Here is a 20,386-nt window from a genome sequence, read left to right as displayed (position 1 = left end):
TTTGGGTAGAAATTTAGTAATTAATAAACTACAGAAATTAAAGCGTTAGCAGTAATCAGGACTACAGGACAAGCAGTTCAACCATTGTCATCCTAATGAATGTTAATGATGTCTGTGGGCTTGTTGTAGAAATTTAAGAAAACTAAACACATCTCACTTTGTGCCACACACACAGTGTTCTGAAGTTTGACTCACCAGAATAGTGGGGATTGAATTGCAACTCTAAGGGTCCATTTGATAGCTCTGTGTAGACCCAGCGTAGATGTTTCCTTTAGAAAATGACAAAACTCAGTATCTTTTCTTAGATGATTTCCAGACATGACCTGTATGAGGGATAACTTTGTCCTTGACTGGTGAGAACTCATATATATTGACCAAACTTACAACGTGAGATCCTGGACTAAACATTTTAATTTGTGGCTATTATCTGATTTAGTTCTCACAGCAACCCAGTTATGTAGGTATTATTATTTAGTAGTGAGTGTTTAAATATTAAAGTTTCTTATCTGATGTAAAACATACATTTTCTTTTCCTCTTTTTTATTGTATTATGAACTATTGGTATCTTTTTTTTCACCAGAGATTGAAGCTACAGCAGATAGATAAATTGGCATGTCCAAAGAGAATACTGTAGTGTTATGAAGCTATAATCCCTCTCCAACTACTTAATGATATTTGTTAATTGTTAGTTCTGCAACTATTATGAGCACGTTGGATAAACTTTTATGGTGTGCCTTTTATGACCAGTTTAATACATTTAAAAAATAATTGGGGTATTTATTTCCATTGTTTTTCCTTTTATAATTCACTTCTTATTATAAAATGTATCTCAAAAATTAATTTAATATATCTACTGAAATGTTTGAAAAGTAACTTTTTAGATGACTTTTTGAAATTTTTTCCTTGTTTCTCTGTTTGGCTTAACTAAATTTTTTTGACTTTCAGTCATATGTAGGAGTTTGTGCTTGTCTTGCAAAGTCTCTTTAGGAGGAATTAGGTTTTTTTAGATATATTCAAAATTTTCACTGCATCACTCAAAATCACACGGTTGTTCAGGGGTAGAGCCATAATTTGGAGCCAGGTCTTTTTGATGCCAACTTTGGTATACTGAATTGTCTGACCTTTAAAATGACACCTCTGCCATAGAGTAGTTTACCCAAGTAATGAGAATGGAATGGCATTTTTCTAGCCTTCAGGAAGCAGGGCTGAATGGAATGGTAAAATGGCAGGTTGTTAACAAGTAAACATATGGAAGAATCACAGACATCTTGATATTCTTGATACACTAGGTATTCAAGATAATGTTGAATGCTTAGTATAGATGCAAACATATGCAAATCACAATTTCAAATTTTCTGTTCTAATGAGCTACAAAAATCAGTAATTTGTTATGCACAGAGCCTATTACTCTCATAAGAATTTTGAAGTGAGTTTATTTGGGTGATTTCGTGTGAATGAAAAAAAAAATATTAACTAAAAGTTCAAAAATATATTCAGAATGCAAAATGAAAAACAAAAATTTAGATCTGTTGTTTAAAAATGTAATTACTGTTTTCCTTTAACAGAATTACTTTTCTATTTCTGTAGTATCCTCAGACTTCTCAAAATGTATTACAGTCTCGAAGTAATTCTGTTAAAATACGGGACTAATTATATTTTTAAGGAACAATTGTATACTTTATTTTCTTTTTTGTGTGTTTTAAAACCAGTTAACTTCTCACAAAGGATTTCTAGCTCTTTTTTAAAGTGAAATTTTGTACCTGTGATTGAATTTTCATTACCTTCAGTACTTCAAAAAATGGATAAGATAGTGTCACTCATCTTCATATGCTCTCCCTTTGTTGAATTCCCTAAAGCTTAGTAGCATTTTCTTTTCCTTTTAATTAAATATTGTATTTTTCCAGTATCATTTACTCCCCTTATACCCCTCCTCCACTCAGGAATTGCCACACTGTTGTCCATATCTGTGAGTCCTTTTTCCTTTTTGCTCCATCCCTTCACCCCTTCATCACCCGCCCCCCCCCCCCCCCCCCGCCCCCGCCGACTAGCTGTCATCCTGCTCTATCTGTGGGTCTGTCCCCATTTTCCTTGTTAGTTCAGTTTGTTCATTAGATTCCACGTACAAGTGAAATCATATGGTATGTGCCTTGCTCTGACTGGCTTTATTCACTTAATGTAATGTTCTCCAGATCCATCCATACTGTTGCAAAGGGCAGGCTTTTTTCTCTTTTTTTATGGCCGAGTACTATTCCATTGTGTAAATGTTCCACGTTTGTTTTATCCACTCACCCACTGATGGGCACTTGGACTGCTTCCATGTCTTGGTGATTGTAAATAACTCCACAATGAGCACAGGGGTGCTTATGTACTTTTGAATTAATGTTTTGGGTTCCTGCAGATATGTTCCCAGGAGTGTGATTGCTGAGTCAAAAAGCAGATCCATTTTTAATATTTTGAGGTATATCCATAGTGTTTTCCACAGTGGCTGCACAATCTGCATTCCCAACAACAGTGCAAAATGGTTCCCCTTTCTCCACATCTTCACCAACACTTGTTGTTTGTTGACTTACTAATGATAGCCATTCTGACAGATGTGAGATGATATCTAATTGTGGTTTTAATTTGCATTTATCTGAAATTAGTGACTTTGAGCATCATATATCTATTCCTGTCTATTCAGGTCCTTTGCCCATTTTTTAATTGGATTATTTGTTTTTATGGTATTGAGTTTTGTAAATTCTTTATAAATTTTGGATATTAACTCCTTATCCGATGTTCTCTCAGTTGGTGGGTTGTCTTTTTATTTTGTTGATATTTTCCTTTGATGTGCAAAATCTTTTTGGTTTGATGTAGTCTCATTTATTTATTTATTTTCTTTTGTTTCCTTTGCCTGGGGAGATATAGCAGATAAAATACTGCTATGAGCAATGTCCTAGATTTTGCTGCCTGTGTTTTCTTCCACAATTTTTATTGTTTGGGGTCTAACATTTAAGTCTTTGGTCTATTTTGAATTCTTGTGTGTGGTGTAAAAATATGGTTTAGTTTCATTTTTGTGCACACATCTTTCATGTTTCCCCAACACCATTTATTGAATAAACTATCTTTAGCCCATTGTATGTGCTTGCTTCCTCTGTCAAATATTAATTGACTATAAAGGTGTGAGTTTATTTCTGGGTTCTCTATTCTGTTCCATTGATCTATGTGTCTGTTTTTATGCCAGCAACAGGCTATTTTGATTAGTATGGCCTTATGGTGGAGTTTGATATTAGGTACTGTGATTCTCCAACTTTGTTCTTCTTTCTAAGGATCACTGTTGCTAGGCAGGGCCTTTTGTGGTTCCATATAAATTTTTGAAACATCTGTTCTAGTTCTGTGAACTGCATCATTATAATCTTGATAGGAATTGCACTGAGTGTATAGATTGCTTTGGGTACTATGGGTATTTTAGTTATGTTAATTCTTCCTCTCTGTGAAATAAGTGGTATGTGCTTCCACTTATTTGTATCTTCTTCATTTTCTTTCTTCAGCGCCTTGTTTATTCCTAGGTTAGCTTTATTCCTAGGTATTTTATTCTTTTTGAAGCAATTGTGAATGGTATTTTCTTCATTTCCCTTTCTGTTAGTTTGTTTTGGGCACAGAAAAATGCAACTGATTTGTATATTAATGTTGTATCTTCCTACTTTGCTGAATTCATTTATCAGCCCTAGTAGTTTCTTGGTGGCATCTTTGGTGTTCTTTAAGGACAGTGCCATGCCATCTGCAAATAAAGAGAGTTTTACTTCCTCCTTTCCAATCTGAATGCTCTCTATTTCTCCTTCTTGTCTGATTGCTGTACTTCCAGAATTGTGTTGAATAAGAGACGTGAAAGTAGGCACCCTTGTCTTGTTCCTGATCTTAGGGGGAACACTTGCAGTTTTTGCCTGTCGAGTTCAATGCTGGCAGTGGGTTTGTCATATATGGTTTTTATTATGTTTAGGTGTGTTCCCTCTGATCCCACTTTGGTGAGAGTCTTGGTCATAATGGGTTCTGGATTTTATCAAATGCTTTTTCTGCATGTATCAATATGATCATGTGGTTTTTATCCTTCATTTTGTTTATGTGGTGTATCATATCTATTGATTTGTGAATGTTGTACCAACCTTGCATTACTGGAATAAATCCCACTTGATAATGGTGTATGATCGTTTTGATGCATTGCTGTGTTCAGTTTGCTAATATTTTGTTGAAGATTTTAGTGTGTATGTTAACCAGTGGTGTTGACTTATAATTTTATTTCTTTGTAGTGATGTTATCTGCCTTTGGTGTTATGAGTATGCTGGCTTCATAAAATGAGTTTAGGCACCTCCCCCCTATTTAATTTTATGAAATATGTTGAGAAGGAGAGGTGTTAGTTCTTCTCTGAGTGTTTGGTAAACTTCACCTGTGAGGCTGTGCAGTCCAGGGCTTTTGTTTGTTGGGAGTTTTTGATTGCTCCTTCAATTTCACTAGTTGTAGTCTGTCTTTTCAGATTCTCTGATTCTCCCTGATTTAGTTTTGAATGATTGTATGTTTCTAGGAATTTATCCATTTCATCCAAGTTGTCTGGTTTGTTGGCATATAGTTGTTCATATTTTCTTATAAGTCATTGCATTTCTTTGCTGTCAGTTGTTACTTTTCCTCTTTCATCTCCATTTTTATTTATTTGTGTCTTCTCCTTTTCTTGATGAGTCGTTAAACTTTTGTCAATACTGTTTATCTTTTCAAAGAACCATCTCTTGCATTCAACGATCTTCTGTATATATTTTTTTAGGCTTTATTTCATTTATTTCTGCTCTGGTCTTTATTATTTCCATCCTTCTACTGACTTTCGCCTTTGTTATTCTTGTTCAAGTTCATTTAAGTGTAAAATTAGATTGTTTATTTGAGTTTTTTCTTTATTTTTTTTTGATATATGTATGGAATGCTATGAATTTACCTTTAGGATTGCTTTCCCAGTGTCCCACAGATTTTGGATTGTTGTGTTCTCATTTTCATTTGTTTCAAGGTATCTTTTCTTCACTTCTTTGATCTCTTTGTTGACCCATTCATTGTTTAGTAACATATTTTTTTTATGTTACTTCCATGTCTTTCTGTATTTTTCAGTGTTCTTCTTTTGATTGATTTATAGTTTCATAGCATTGTGGTCTACAAAGATGCTTGATATGGTTCCAGTCTTCTTAAATTTATTAAGACTTGTTTTGTGTCCTAACATGTAGTACATCCTAGAAAATGTTCCATGTGCACTTGAAAAGTATGTATATTCTGCTGCTTTGGGGTGAATTGCTCTGAAGATAGCAATTAAATCCTTTTGATCTAGTGTGTCATTTAAGGCCACGGTCTCCTTGTTGATTTTCTGTCTGGAAGATCGATCCATTGAAGCCAATGAGGTGTTAAAATCCCCCATTATTACTGTATTTTTTGACAGTCTCTCCCTTTATGTCCATCAAGATTTGCTTTACATATTTATGTGCTCCTATGTTGGGTGTGTAAATGGTTACTCGGGTTATGTCCACTTGTTGGATTCTTCCTTTATCATTATGTAATGTGTTCTGTGTCTTTTACTATAGCCTTGGATTTTAAAATCCATTTTGTCAGATACAAGTATTGGTATCCCAGCTTTTTTTTTCCTTTCTATTTGCATGAAATAACTTTTTCCATCCATTTACTTTTAGGCTGTGTTTATCTTTCAATCTGAGTTGGGTCTGGGAGGCAGCATATATATGGGTTATTCAGGATGATTTCCCTACAATTGTGTTGTAATTCCAGATTGGTCCTGGGAGGAGGTTAATGTAACTTCCACTTACTCCTCAGCCTGCTTGGATCTCCCAGCTTAGCAGCATTTTAAAGTTTCCCTAATACTACAGCACCTTCTTGTGATCCTACTTACCTTGAACTAGGCTCCCATTTTACGTTTTCCTTTTATAGTTCAAATCTCTAAAAGAATCATTGATGCTTGTTTCCACTGTTTCCTAAATTACCTTTTGCAACTAAGCTTTTCCACAGTTCACAAAAAGGTCAACAATGCTCCTCTAATTTCAAAATCCAATTGCCTATTCCTAATCCTTATCACTTGGCACTGTTGATCCCAACCCCCTTAAAAATTTTACTGCCTTGGATTTTCATGCATCATTCTCTGCTTGTTCTTTGACTGCCTATAATTGCTCTTTCTCTGTTTTTTTTTTTTTTTATCTGTTTCTCTTCTTGGGTATTTTGTTTTATATGTTCTCTTCTTAGTCCTCCCCTATTGTCATTTTCATATGTATACACATACATATGCACATATACATATATACACATATATACTCATATACATATGTATATTCATGCATATTTTCCTTATGAATGTTCTTAATTGCTTTTGTCGCTTTAACATCCACTATGTCCTAGTGATTCCTCACATTTGTAAATCCAGCTCTTCTCTCTCTCTATTCAAACCTATATGTCTTACATGTTTTTGAAAAAAAACCCTATATTTGCCTAACTAGATGTCTTACAGACATCATAAAAAAACAAAATAAAATTTGTAAGCCATGTGCCAATTTTCTAAATACTTTACATATGTTACTTCATTTTTAAACCTCTCAAAATTCTATGAGAAATTATACTAGTGTTCCTATTTTATAGATGAGTAAACTGAGGCTCAGAGAGGTTACATGGCTTTCCTGGGGTCACAAAGTGATTAGGAGGCAAAGCCCAGTATAAGACACTGGGGTGTCTGGCTCAAAGCACATGCTGTTAACCATTACATGTACCTCCTGAGCTCTCCCTCTTTCCCCCTTAAGTTGACTGCCCCCAAAAGAAGTCCACTCTTCCATCTTTATCATTTTAGATGATAGAGGTAGCATCATCTATCTAATTTTATATTTTCCTCATGACTTCATTCTTCCTTGTCCTTACATGCAATCAGTCATCAAGTTTTATAGAACAGACGATGAGTCCATCCCCATCTCTACCCTTACTGGCTTTATCTTCTTCCACTGGTATTAGTCCAAAAACTTTTTAAATTAATACCCTATAGTGATACATTCCTCCTCACCTTACAAATATTCTATATTATTGTCAGTTATACTTAAAAATTAAATCCAATTCTAACCTAGTAGCACCCCTAGAAAGCTATGTTTATGACCAGTTGCTACTTTGATAAAGGTGAAGAGCCTAATCATGATGTATGCCCTTCTTTAGTGTCTCCCCGACTTTGAACTTTCAGCCTGCTACTGTCCCAAACGTTCCATATGTTGTAGCCATACTAAAACTGGTGTTTCACAAATATGCTCTAGACTCTTAAATGCCTACAAATATTTTATAATGTAGAACACTTTATGTAAAATATTGGGTTGGCCAAAAAGTCCATACATTTTCTTCTGTAAAATGAAAGGCACATTTAAAAAAATTAAAGGGGCATTTTTTAAAAAAAATTTACCAATAACTTCATTGACTTGGATATTTTGAGTATGTCGTCTATGTCCCATGTGGTATAATGTTGATTGTTCTCAGTTAATGTCTCAATTTGGTCACTATCAACTTAAATTGGTCTACCCAGACAGTGGAGCATCGTGCAGCAAGAAACCTCCAGCACAGAACTTCACAAACTTCTTTTGACATGTTTACTCGGTCATGGCACCTTATCCATGCACTGCACACATCTTTTTTTTTTTTTTGCATTTTTACCTTTCTTGAAATAATAAAGCATAATATGCCAAAATGTGTAGTTTCTTCCATCTTCAGTATTAAAGTGGCTACACAAAAAAATCACTAATTTTGATTTTTTTTTTAAATGCACACTGATAGGACAGCTTTCACAATAGAATCTAACAAAATTGTTTTGGATGACCTTAAAGACAACTAATCATTATTAGAGCCATCTTACTTTTTGGCCAACCCAATAGAACCCTTCCATACCTATATCCCTTTCCTCTTGAATGGTTAAATGTGAGCACAAAGGAGGGCACATTTAGGTATGTCCTCCATAAAGCTAGGAAGGCTTCAGTGAGGAGGCGATGCTTTAAGTGATGAAGAATAAATAGGAACTAGTATTATGGTAGGATGGGAGACAGGAGAAAGACTTTCAGTAGATAAAAATTGAAGTCAGAATAGTCTGCCAGTCACTTCACAGAAGATGACAGAGTGAGGTAATATAGACTTACAGCTGAAAGTGATTTGCGCATGCTGCAGCAGGAAAAACTAGGGTACACTGAACATAAACAATAGTTGTTTGTGGAAAGATAAAGTAGTATAGTTAACCTCCAATGATGTATTATAAAAAAGCACCTGGTCTTTATAGGCTGCTGTTAGTTTGAAATGTGCCATGCCTTAACGTGTGTCAGGAGCTGTGTGCAGAAGTGTATTTACCTTGATTTAATACATTTTTAAAATTTTTACTAACATGCCACAAATAATAAAAATTTTTGCATGGTGTCATTAGATATGATACATAAGAACATAGTAGTAAATATACATTCACTGATGTGTAATAGGTTCACTTATCCTGACTTTACCCATTGGATAGATTTATCATTTTGGAATGTAACTGAGAATCAAAATAGAAATAAAACGAAGATAAAATAAAACAATCTGAGTAGTCAACAAAACATCACCAAACCCATCAACTTATCCTGATGACAAAGATACTTTGGCCTTTAATCAGAACCTGTTAACTCTTTTTTTTTTTTCCTGTGGTGCCTGAATGAGCCCAGTTGTTTGTTTTCTATCCACAGCAGACTAGATGCACAGGTTGTGAGATTGGTAGAGGGTTAATTCAAGACTGGTGCACTGCAATGATCAAGAAATGACAACTAAAAGCAAGGGAGGAAGAGGTAGAAACATAATAAAAGATTGGACCTAGAATGCAAAAATTATAACATTTGGTTTCATTTAGTGTCAGAGCAAATAGCTCTGAAAACTTCAATAGCTCTGGATGGTATCTCTGTGTTATGCTGTAGCTCACTAACTCACGTATTTAATCATGTCCCTGAGTTAGCAAGAAAAATATTAAGATATTTAGGATATTTTCTTTAATAATATGACAAGTATATAATTAATTTCAAAAGATTTTTATGCAAGTACACATGATGCTAAATGGAAAAACCATGAGATATATGTACTGATCCTTTGTAGCTTGATTCTCTCTAGAGTGGTTCTCAAGTGTTGACATTTTATTTGAAGCATACTTGTAAGTTAGCTATCAGTGCACTCATACCCTGACATACGAGGAAGTAGTTTGGATAAATCATTTACCGTGTATCAGTAGAGGTACATTATAATAAAACCAAGACACTGCAATCCATGAATGAGAAAATTTGGGAAAAAATACATATATATGTTAAATAAGTGTTGAATGAATGCCTGATATACTTAAGAATCTTATTTTACTTATTAATAGTTGTATGTCATTACCATGTTTAAAGTAGAGTTAGTATAGTGGGGGGATTTTATAGATATATTTGTACAATGCACTCATTTTTCAGGTTATCATATTGGCTTCTCCAGCACCATTTGACACTATTTGAGCACTCTTTTTATCATAGCTCCCTTTTTCCTTGACTTCTATGATACTGAGTTCTCCTAGCTTTTCTTTTACCTTATGTTGCATTTCAAATCTGTCTCTGTGCTAGGCCCTTAAACATACTGATTCCTAGAACTTGGTCCTAAGTCCTTGGGTCCTTTGCTTTGCCCATTCTGTACATTGTCTTTAGGCACCAAACCCATCCTTATGACATCAAGTTACACTTATATGTGATGGATCTCTCTTAATTCTTCATTCCATATTTTTCCTGACTCTCAGACCCCATATGTTCAACTGCCTCTTGACTTGATTTCAAATTCAATATTGTCCTTAATTGTAGGTACTTTCCTTTTCTTCATCCTTCTTTCCACTCCAGTCCCATCTCCAACCTTAACCTGCCCTTTTCTTGTGCTCCCAATCCTGGTTAACCTTAGCCATAATCTACTAAGTAGGATAAACCATAAATGTAATAATCATCTTCAATTATAATCCTATTTTTCCACCATTTCCTCAGTCACCACATCCTACCAATTCTATCTCCATAGTGTTGTACTTCCATTCCTTAGTATGGTTTACCTCCTCCTCTATTCCTGCTGCTATTTCTTTGCATCAGAGTATTATTTTATTATTCTCCGAGGCTCTTACATATCACCTCTACTGTGCATTCTAGTCCCTTTTAAATCATCTTCCACAAAGTTGTGCTTCTGAAATGCAATTCTTGTTATAGCACTGCTCAAAATCCTGCAAAGGCTTCTCATAGTCTCTAGAATTAAAAGTTTTGTCCTCTTCCACACAATATACTTCATCATTTGACTGTTCCTTTCTCTCTAGCCTCGTATTCCACTACTCTTCTACAGAAACTTTTTGGTCTAGTCATTCTGTGCTCAGGTTCCTGAACATTTGATGCTGTTTCATACCTCTACCTCCATACCTTTGTGCATGGTTTTGTCCTGCCTGTAACCCTTCTCTGTTTCCTGACTTAATTAACTTGCTCTGTACACTCGTGTCTTTCTTGGTATTTAATTTGACTGAAACCATGATTTTTCCTTACTCCTGCTGGTCTGGGATAAAGAAAGACCTTGTTAATGTCAACAAACTACTTAATAAGATCAAATGTGTGACGGTGTCAATAAAATTTTAAAAGCACAATTTGTCACAGCTAATGGCAATATTGATAACCTGTCTGAGAATGCCCTGGAGTTAGCAATTATTATACTCTATAGCTCTATGAACTGTGATTAAAATAGATGTTTGTATAGTTTTCAGAGCTGACAAAATAAATAAAAAGTTCCAGCATTTTCCCACTAATTTTGTGAAGGTGTTCCACATTTAAATATTCCCCTCTCTACCACTTAGGTAAGAAGCTAAATGCCATTTCTTTTTGTAATGATATCTCTCATGCCAATAAAATTTGAAATATTTAAATACTATTTACTTATTATATTTTAACCAATTTATTGGGGGCAGAGAGGGATTATACAGAAAACCCTAAACAAATAATGAGCCATGTCTTTGGAAAGTTTGCAGTCTGTCTGTGATATTCCACTCCCTATACCATACCCCATACCCCAGGATGAAGATAGTAGCAGCCTGAAATTAAAGACTACAGGTGATCATTGTAGAAAGAGAATGTACTGTTATAGTTAAGGAGATATTATAATGTAGAAAAACTGATAGTAATACAGTTTAGTTTAGGCACAAATTATTGGATGTTTTATCACATGGTGGTTTTTATCTATATATGTTTATGCACCTACTTATTAGCTGATATAGATATCATAGAAATCTCTGTATTATGTAAGGAGATTTCTGAATAAGGAGATTTCTGAATAAAAATGCAAATACACAAACTACTTGTTTCTACTGGGATCAAATCTGAATTATAGTCTTAGCCTAACATATTTATTAATAATGGAGAAAATTCACTGATTTCCTATGATTTAAAAATTTTAATTCTCATGGAAGCTGTATTTAAAAGAGGTACAGCAGACCATTTTGAACTTAGAGCCATTTTTTAGAAACTGAGCAACAGGAGGAATCTGGATAATAGACTTTGTGATATTCAATTAAAGGGCGCTTGTTTTGTTTTGTTTTGTTTTGTTTTTTCTCTAGTACAAGGAAAATTGCTATTCAGTACTGCCAGATTTATACATTGTAGTGGCGGAAAGAATCCAAGACTAAAAGTTATGGAGCCCAAGTTCTAGTCATCTTTGTGATTTATTATTAGCTGTATGATCTTGGGCAAATTACCTAATCTTTCTAGGTTTTCAGTTTCTTTATCTTTAAAAGAGCATATTGGATGGATCAAAGCATTTTATGTTCTCTCTAGCTTTAAAATCCTATGATTCTTTAATATCTATCTTTGAAGTTGAATGTTTTTTTTGGAAATAGATTGAGAGGTTCAATTATGCTGTTAAAGGTTTATGTACTTGAAAGTTGAGCATGCCAGTTTTGAAACTCTCATTATATAGTTTTGTACTTCTTTGGAGCTTAGGTTTTAGAGAGTAGACCAGGAGTCTTTTTCCTTTAAAGCCTCCCAGTGCAGTGCTATCCCGTCAAACTTTCTGCAGTGTTCTTTATTCATACTGTCCCATATGGTAGCAACGAGCCACATGTGGCTCTTGAAGACTTGAGTAGTGATCAGCGAGACTGAGCAACTAGATTTTAATTTAATTTATTGTAATTAAGTTAAATTTAAATTATGACTCATTTCTCCCGATTGAGCAGCACAGCTCAGTTGTATGTATGTGCATGCGCATGTATGCTAAACAAGAAGTGGGGTGGTAGTAAGTAAAGGAGAGTGAGAAACCATTATTTTGGATAATGGGATACTGCCTGTACTTCACTGTTTACCATATATTAATATTAATATTTATATATATTTGCATCAAATGGAATAATTTTGTGCCTTTTAATTTTTTTGCATTCCATTTTATAATATGATAGCCATTTAATTTTTATTGTTATAATTGGCATATAAAATAACCATTTTATATTCTAGATAGCATCATGTTAAAATAGTTGTGTTTTTCTAATTAACCTATAATTTGAAAGCTAGATATTCCCAATGTATGAAATATGGTGCACTAGTTAAATTTTATCATCTCACCTATCCTTAAAAATCTTTTGTCATATGAATCTATGAATGGAGTTAACGGGGCACCTGGAATGTGCTGGAAATTATTCTATATATGCAGTGAAGTGATATGGTTTAGAATCATGAGTTTCCTTTTTGATATATGGCCATGTGTAAGTTATTTATCTGCTTTGAGCCTCAGCTTCTTCACCTGTGAAATAATGATAGCAGCAACACTTACCTTTTACGATTTTTCTGAGGATGAGTATAGATGGTGAGTTATGTAAAGCACCTAATACTGTTTGGTAACTAATTATAACAACAACGGTGATGGCAATAATAACAGTAGTGATAATGGCTTAGGGGTTTGTATTTATCTATAAATTCAGAATCCACACAATGGGCATTTCATGTTTATACATAATAATATTTTCTGCCATTTAAACTAATGACATTTTTAAAATTTAAACTTAATTTCTAGTTGTAGGTAGTAACAATTATTTTTATTTTGTTCTTGTCCCATGAAAATGGCAGTAATTATGTAGTGTTATAAAGGAATAGAGATAATTAACATGACTATTTTTCTTCACATTTATACAATATTAATATTTCTATGAAAGAGTAATTGCTTTAGCAGATTTTATTGTAAAATGACATGATAGTATGACTATTCATCTTATGTTTTTGTAATTAATTACCTATCTATTAGAATTTCATAAACAATAAATAGTACATTGACAAATCATTGGCATTACCTGTTTAATTACTGAATTCACTGTCTTCTAATTATATACTATAGTGAATTGATGCAACCCCTTTATTAAGTTATTTATTCGTACGTGATATGTGAAGTATTTAATAGCACTGAGACATTTATCTGATTAAATGTGAATTTATGATATTTTGATGTTGATACATTCATTAATTTCATTGACTTTTATTATGTTTATCATCTCCTGATTTAAATACTTTTATTTGTATAAAGGTACAATTCCAAGACTCATTAACTAATTTCTTATGGAACTGTTCTCTTTACTTGTACAGTATTAATATAAGCAATTAATTTAGACTTTCTTCTGGCAAAAACAATCCTAGCAGATGGCAACTTTTCTGTTTATTAATTTTGGATTGGACATGTACTTTGGCTTGTTTGGTCATGTCATAGTTGTAACATAACAAGGATTACTCAAGCAGATATGGCTGTGGTCTTGTAGAATGTACAAACTTATGTCCCAGCTTATTGTAACTATCAAGATTTCAGTGTTTTCTTATTGTAAATAGGAGGGTTATATATCTGTTAAGGCTTAAGTGTAATAATTTATCTGATATGTCTTTTAAAGTAATGCCATGTAGGGGTGGGTGGGGCAGAGGAGAGCAATGGGGATAAAACTGGGACAACTGTAATAGAAAAACAAAAAAAGGTTGAATGAAAAAAATAATGCCAAGTCTATGGCAAATATTCAGTCAGCTGTATGAGTGATTTAGCTTGATATTTGAGCATTCATAGGGATTAGACTGCATTGTTTAATTAGACATTTAGTATGTTAGAAACAACCCCAGCATTCCCCTTTAAAGCATGTAACTTTTGATTTTTGAACCTGGATGTGAGCTAAATGTGCTCATCTCTCTAAGGATCATCTTAAATGCATAAGATATTGATGTAAAAATCAAAGCAATATACCTTTTAATCTTTTCTCTGTACTTGAAAAAACAATTATCATGATAATAGATCTGGACAAGTAAAGTCAAATATATTTGAAACATATATTTTTGCTAATGTTTTTATTCCATAGTAGTTTTGTGAAGTAATAAAACTTTCTTGGTACAAGCAGGCAACCTGCCAGATTAGGCCTGTGGGCTGCAGTTGTCCTATGGTCTGTAGTTTGTCAGCCCCAGTCTCGATGCTTCCTTAATCTTGGCAGCCTCAGGAGACTGGCTGTCACCCAGAGGAGGAAAAGAGGCTTGGGCATTAGAGGGGTTACCTGGTCAGTCTGGGGTTCCTGTGGGCCATTTAGGAATAGGTATATTCAGGTATACCTGGATTTGTAGGTGGGGAACCATAGATGGGAGAAGACAGCCCAGAAGAGGCCTCAGGGTTTTGGACACACTAAGCAGATAGAGTAGAGCCCATACTAACTACTGATTGATTTATATCTCATTCTGTATATACTAAACATCTTTACAAAATCTGGTATTTTCTAGGGGTCCCTTTGTAGTCACTTGGCTCTTTGACCTTTCCAGTAGTCATCACGTACTTTAAAAATAATCAATTTAAACGTGCAGCTCTTCACTTAAACTATTAGCCAGTTGGCTTACTCTTGAAAGGCATTTTCTAAAAATGCTATTAACAAATAACGTATGTAACACCTGGCAATTAGCATTTTTTTATTTTCTTATTAATTAATTAATTAATTTATTTATTTTTCCAAATGCATTTGTCTCCGACTTCCCCCCTCCACGTTCCCCTGTGTCCTCTCCCCTCTCACTCCCTCAATCCTTCCCCACATTGGCTTTGTTCATGAGTCCTTGCTATTTGTTCCTTGACTTGGCCCTTCCCTTCCTTTTCCCCGTCCACCCCTCCCTACTTCCCTCTTGTCTCTGTTGGTTTCTTTCCTTTCAGTGTTGCTTGTCTTATTTTCCTTGCATCTCTGTTTTGTTGGTTAGGTTCCACTTATAGGAGAGATCATATGTTATTTGTCTTTCGCCCCCTGGCTTATTTCCCTTAGCATAATGCTCTCGAGTTCCATCCATGCTGTCGCGAAGTTTAGTAGTTTTTTTTTTTTTTTCTTTCTGCTGCATAGTATTCCATTGTGTAAATGTACCATCGTTTTTTGATCCAATCATCTACTGATGGACATTTAGGTTGCTTCCAACACTTGGCTATTGTAAATTGAGCTGCTATGAACATTGGGGTGCATAGGTTCTTTTGAATTGGCGTTTTGGAATTCTTAGGGTATAGTCCCAGCAGGGGAATCACTGGATCAAAAGGCAGTTCCATTTTTAGCTTTTTGAGGAAATTCTGCACTGCTTTCGATACTGGCTGCAACAGTCTGCATTCCCACCAGCAGTGTACTAGCGTTTCCTTTTCTCCAGAGCCTCACCAGCACCTGTTGTTTGTGGATCTGTTTATGATGGCCATTCTGACCGGTGTGAGGTGGTATCTCCTTGTGGTTTTGATCTGCATTTCTCTTATGGCTAGTGATGCCGAGCATCCTTTCAAATGTCTCTGGGCCTTCTGTATCTCTTCCTTGGAAAAACGTCTGCCCAGGTCCTTTGCCCATTTGTTGATTGGATCACTTGTCTTCTTGGAGTGCAGTTGAGTGAACTCTTTGTATATATTGTAGATCAAACCTCTATCTGACGTATCATTAGCAAATATATTTTCCCATATGGTTGACTCCCTTTCCATTTTGCTGATGTTTTCTTTAGCCGTACAGAAACTTCTTATTTTGATGAGGTCCCACTTGTTTATTCTTTCCTTTATGTCCCTTGCTTTATGAGACATATCAGTGAAAAAATTGCTGTGTGGGATCTCTGAGAGTTTCCTGTCAATGTTCTCCACTAGGACTTTTATGGTGTTGCGACTTGTATTTAAGTCTTTTATCTATCTTGAGTTTATTTTTGTGTATGGTGTCAGCTTATGATCCAATTTCAATTTTTTGCATTTAGCCGTCCAGCTTTCCCATCAGCATTTGTTGACGAGGCGATTATTACTCCACTTTATGCCTCTGCACCCTTTTTCAAATATTAGTTGCCCATATAGACCTGGACTTATTTCTGGGCTTTATATTCTGATCCACTGGTCTACGAGTCTGTTCTTCTGCCAGGACGAGATTGTATTGAGTATACTGGCTTTGTAATATAGCTTGAGGTCCAGTATTGTGATCCCTCCTACTTCGTTTTTCTTTCTCAAAATTGCTGCGGCTATTTGGGGTCATTTATGGTTCCATATAAATTTTTGAAACGTCTGTTCTATTTCTGTGAAATACATCATTGGTATCTTAATAGGGATTTAATTGAATCTATAAATTGCTTTGGGTAATATTGACATTTTGATGATGTTAGTTTTTTCAATCCATGAGCACAGTATATGCTTCCATTTCTTTCTTTCTTTCTTCAATGTTGTATAGTTCTCTGCCTACAGGTCTTTTACCTCCTTGCTTAAGTTTATTCCTAGGCACTTTATTTTTCTTCTTGCTATATCGAATGGTATTTTTTTTTCTGATTTCTTCTTCTATTTCATTGCTAGTGTACAAAAATGCCTTTGATTTCTGAATGTTGACCTTGTATCCTGCTGTTTTGCCAAATTCACTTATTAGGTTGAGGAGCTTTTGGTGGAGTCTACAGGGTTTTCTATGTACACTATCATGTCATCTGCAAACAATGATAGTTTTACTTCCTCCTTTCCTATTTGAATGCCTGTTATTTCTTTTTCTTCTCTGACTGCTGTGGCTAGGACTTCCAATAGGATGTTGAAAAGAAGCGGTGAAATAGGACATCCTTGTCGTGTTCCCGATCTTAGTGGGGAAGGTTTCAGTTTTTACCCGTTGAGTACAATGTTAGCTCTAGGTTTTTCATATATGGGCTTTATTACGTTGAGGAATGCCCCATTCTCGTTTTACTGAGTGTTTTGATCATAAATGGGTGCTGCACCTTATCAAATTATTTTTCTGCGTCTATGGAGATGATCACGTGGTTTTTGTCTTGTCTTTTATTTATGTGATGCATTACGTTTATTGACTTGCGTATATGGAACCATCCCTGCATCCCTGGGATGAATCCCACTTGATCATGGTGGATAATTTTTTAGTGTGTTGCAGGATGCGTGTTGCCAATATTATGTTGAGGATTTTATCATCTATGTTCATCAGCGAAATTAGCCTGTAGTTTTCTTTCTTTGTAGGGTCTTTATCTGGTTTTTCGATGAGGGTGATACTGGTCTCCTAAAAAGAGTCTGGGAGTCTTCTCTCCTCTTGGATTTTTTAGAATAGTCTCAGAAGGACAGGTGTCAGCTCTTCCTTCAACGCTTTGTAAAATTCTCCTGTGAAACCATCCAGCCCAGGCCTTTTTTGTGCGGAGAGTTTCTTGATGACTGCTTTAATTTCCCCAGCTGTTATCAGTCTCTTCAAGCTTTCTATTTCTTCCTCCTCCAGTGTTGGAAGATTGTAATTTTCTAGAAGTGTGTCTATTCCATTGAGGTTTTCAAATTTCTTCGCATATAGTTTTTCATAGTAGTTTCTTAAAATTCTCTGTATGTCTGTGGCATCAGTTGTTATTTTTCCTCTTTCATTTCTGATATTATTTATTTGGGTCCTCTCCCCTTTTTTCTTGATGAGTCTGCTTAAAGGCTTGTCGGTTTTATTTATATTTTGATTGGGATTGGTTGATCCTTTGAATTGTTCTTTTCATCTCTGTATCATTCATTTCTGCTCTGATCTTGATTATTTCCTTCCTTTTACTTGCTCTGGGATTTCTTTGTTGTTGTTTCTCCAGTTCTTGAATTTGTAGTGTTAGGTTTTTTATTTGAAATGTTTCTATCTTTTTTAGGTAAGTCTGTATTGCTGTCAACTTCCCTCTTAGTAAGGCCTTTGCTGTGTCCCATAGGTTCTGGACTGTTGTATGTTCATTTTCATTTGTTTCTGAAATTTTTTGATTTCTTCTTTTATCTCATTATTGACTCATTCATTGTTTAAGAGTCTACTGTTCAGTCTCCGTGAGTTGGCAAATTTTTGAAGTTTCTCTTTGAGGTGATTTCCCGATTCAATCCCTTGTGGTCGGAGAGAAAGCTTGGTATTATTTCAATTTTCCTGAATTTGCTGAGGCTTGCTTTGTGTCGTATCATGTGATCTATCTTTGATAAAGTTCCATGTGCGTTTGAAAAGTATGTAGATTTTGCTTCTTTGGGATGTATGTTTCTATATATGTCAGTTTAATCTGTTTGATTCAGTGCGTCATTCAGCTCCACAATATCCTTGGAAGATGTTTTGTTTGGAATATCTGTCTGTTTTTGATAAGGGGGTGTTAAAATCCCCTACTATCAGTGTGTGGCTATCTATATCCTTTTTGAAGTCATCCAAGATTTTCCTTTTATATTTGGGTGCTCCTATGTTGGGTGCATATAAATTTACAATGTTTATGTCTTCTTGATACATTCTTCCTTTAAGTATTATAAAGTGTCCCTCTGGGTCTCATTTTATGGCCTATGTTTTGAAATCCATTTTTTGTGATATAAATATTGCTACCCCTGCTTTCTTCTCTTGCCCATTTGCTTCGGATAATTTTTTATATCCCTTTTCTTTCAATTTGTGTAGGTCTTTTGCTCTGAGGTGGGGCTCTTGTAGGCAGCATATGCGTGGGTCATGTTTTCTTATCCATTCAGCTATCTTGTTTCTTTTGATTGGGGCATTTAGTCTATTTACATTGAGAGTTACTACTGATAGAATTCTATTCATTTGTTCTCTTTGTACCTGTGTTTTTCTTCTTCTCACTCTTTTGCTTCATCTTCTTAAACCAGTCCCTTTAGCATATATTGTAGTGTTGGTTTGGTGGAGAGGCATTATTTTATCCTTCCTTTGTCTGGGAAACTCCTTATTTCCCCTTCTATTTTAATTGAGAGCCTTGCTGGGTTGAGCAACCTTGATTGTAGGTCCTTGCTTTTCGTTACTTGCAATATTTCTTTCCATTCCCTTCTGGCTTGTAGTGTTTCTGTTTAGTCAGCTCCTAGCCGTATCGGGGCTCCCCTGTATATTACCCCCTGTTTCTCCCTTGCGGCCTTAGAATTCTCTTTTTTGTCGTTGATATTCTCCATTTTAATGGTGATGTGTTTTGGAGTGGGCCTCCTTTGGTCCCTTTTGAATGGGGCCCTTTCTGCTTCCTGGATCCATGAGACCTTTTCTCTCCCCAAATTGGGGAAATTTTCCATCATTACTTTTTCAAAGAGGTTCTCTATCCCTTGCTCCTCTTCTTCTCCATCTGGTATCTCTGTTATGCGGATATTATTGCGTTTCAGGTTGACCTGCATTTCCCTTAATGCCCCTTCATTCGTTATGTGTCTTTTTCCATTCCTTGTTGTTTCTGGGAGCTTCTTTCTGCCTTATCCTCCATCTCACTTATTCGATCCTCGGCTTCATCCAGCCTGCTTTGGATTCCTTCTTGGGTGTTCCTCAATTCAGATATGGTATTCTTCATATCCTCTTGTATCTTCTTGATAGTTTCTATGTCCTTTTCCAGGTTGCTATTGTTTGCTGTAAGATCCTGATAGTTTCTCTGCAGTTTGTCATAGTTATCTTTGAGCTGGCTGAGCTCATTGAGCTTCCTTAGAACCATTGTTTTGAATTCATATCTGATAGTTTACTTGCCTCTATTTCATTTAGTTCTCTCTGTGGGGATTCCTCCTTTCCCCTCATTTGGGGGGGACTTCTCTTTCTTCCTATTTGTTTGAGAGTATCGATCAATGAATAAATCTATTTATTAATTAATTTATTTATTTATGCTTCCTCCTCAATTGATCCATCTAGATTTCCTGACTTTGTGGAGTAAACTTCTATGGTAGCAGGTGGATCTTTTTATTTATTTATTTATTTTTCTTTACTTTTCTTTCTGGTTCTGCCTTTGATGACGTCAGTTGTTGATCCTATTTGACCTCGTGTCTTTTGTTTGAGCCTTCCAGGAGTCTACTGTCTGTGTCTGACTCCTGCTTTCTGACCCCTTCGGCCAAGTATCCACGATTTCTGTGAATCCCTCTGCACTCTCATGCTGGTTCTTTGAGTGTTCTCTTTGCAGCCGGGACC

General features: G+C 35.3%; 1 protein-coding gene across 2 annotated transcripts in view; it reads left to right on the top strand.

The window, feature by feature from the left end:
* Positions 1-20,386, top strand: part of DIAPH2 (diaphanous related formin 2) — a 908,710-nt gene that overhangs the window by 224,725 nt on the left and 663,599 nt on the right. The gene's annotated exons all lie outside the window — the stretch shown is intronic.

The sequence above is a fragment of the Pteronotus mesoamericanus genome, unplaced genomic scaffold (genome assembly GCF_021234165.1).
Source record: "Pteronotus mesoamericanus isolate MK-2021 breed Mesoamerican mustached bat unplaced genomic scaffold, CSHL_Meso_final scaffold_12, whole genome shotgun sequence".
NCBI classification, from domain to species: Eukaryota; Metazoa; Chordata; class Mammalia; order Chiroptera; family Mormoopidae; genus Pteronotus; species Pteronotus mesoamericanus.
Note: the sequence above shows the minus strand (reverse complement) of the source record. Positions and strands in the feature narration are given on the sequence as shown.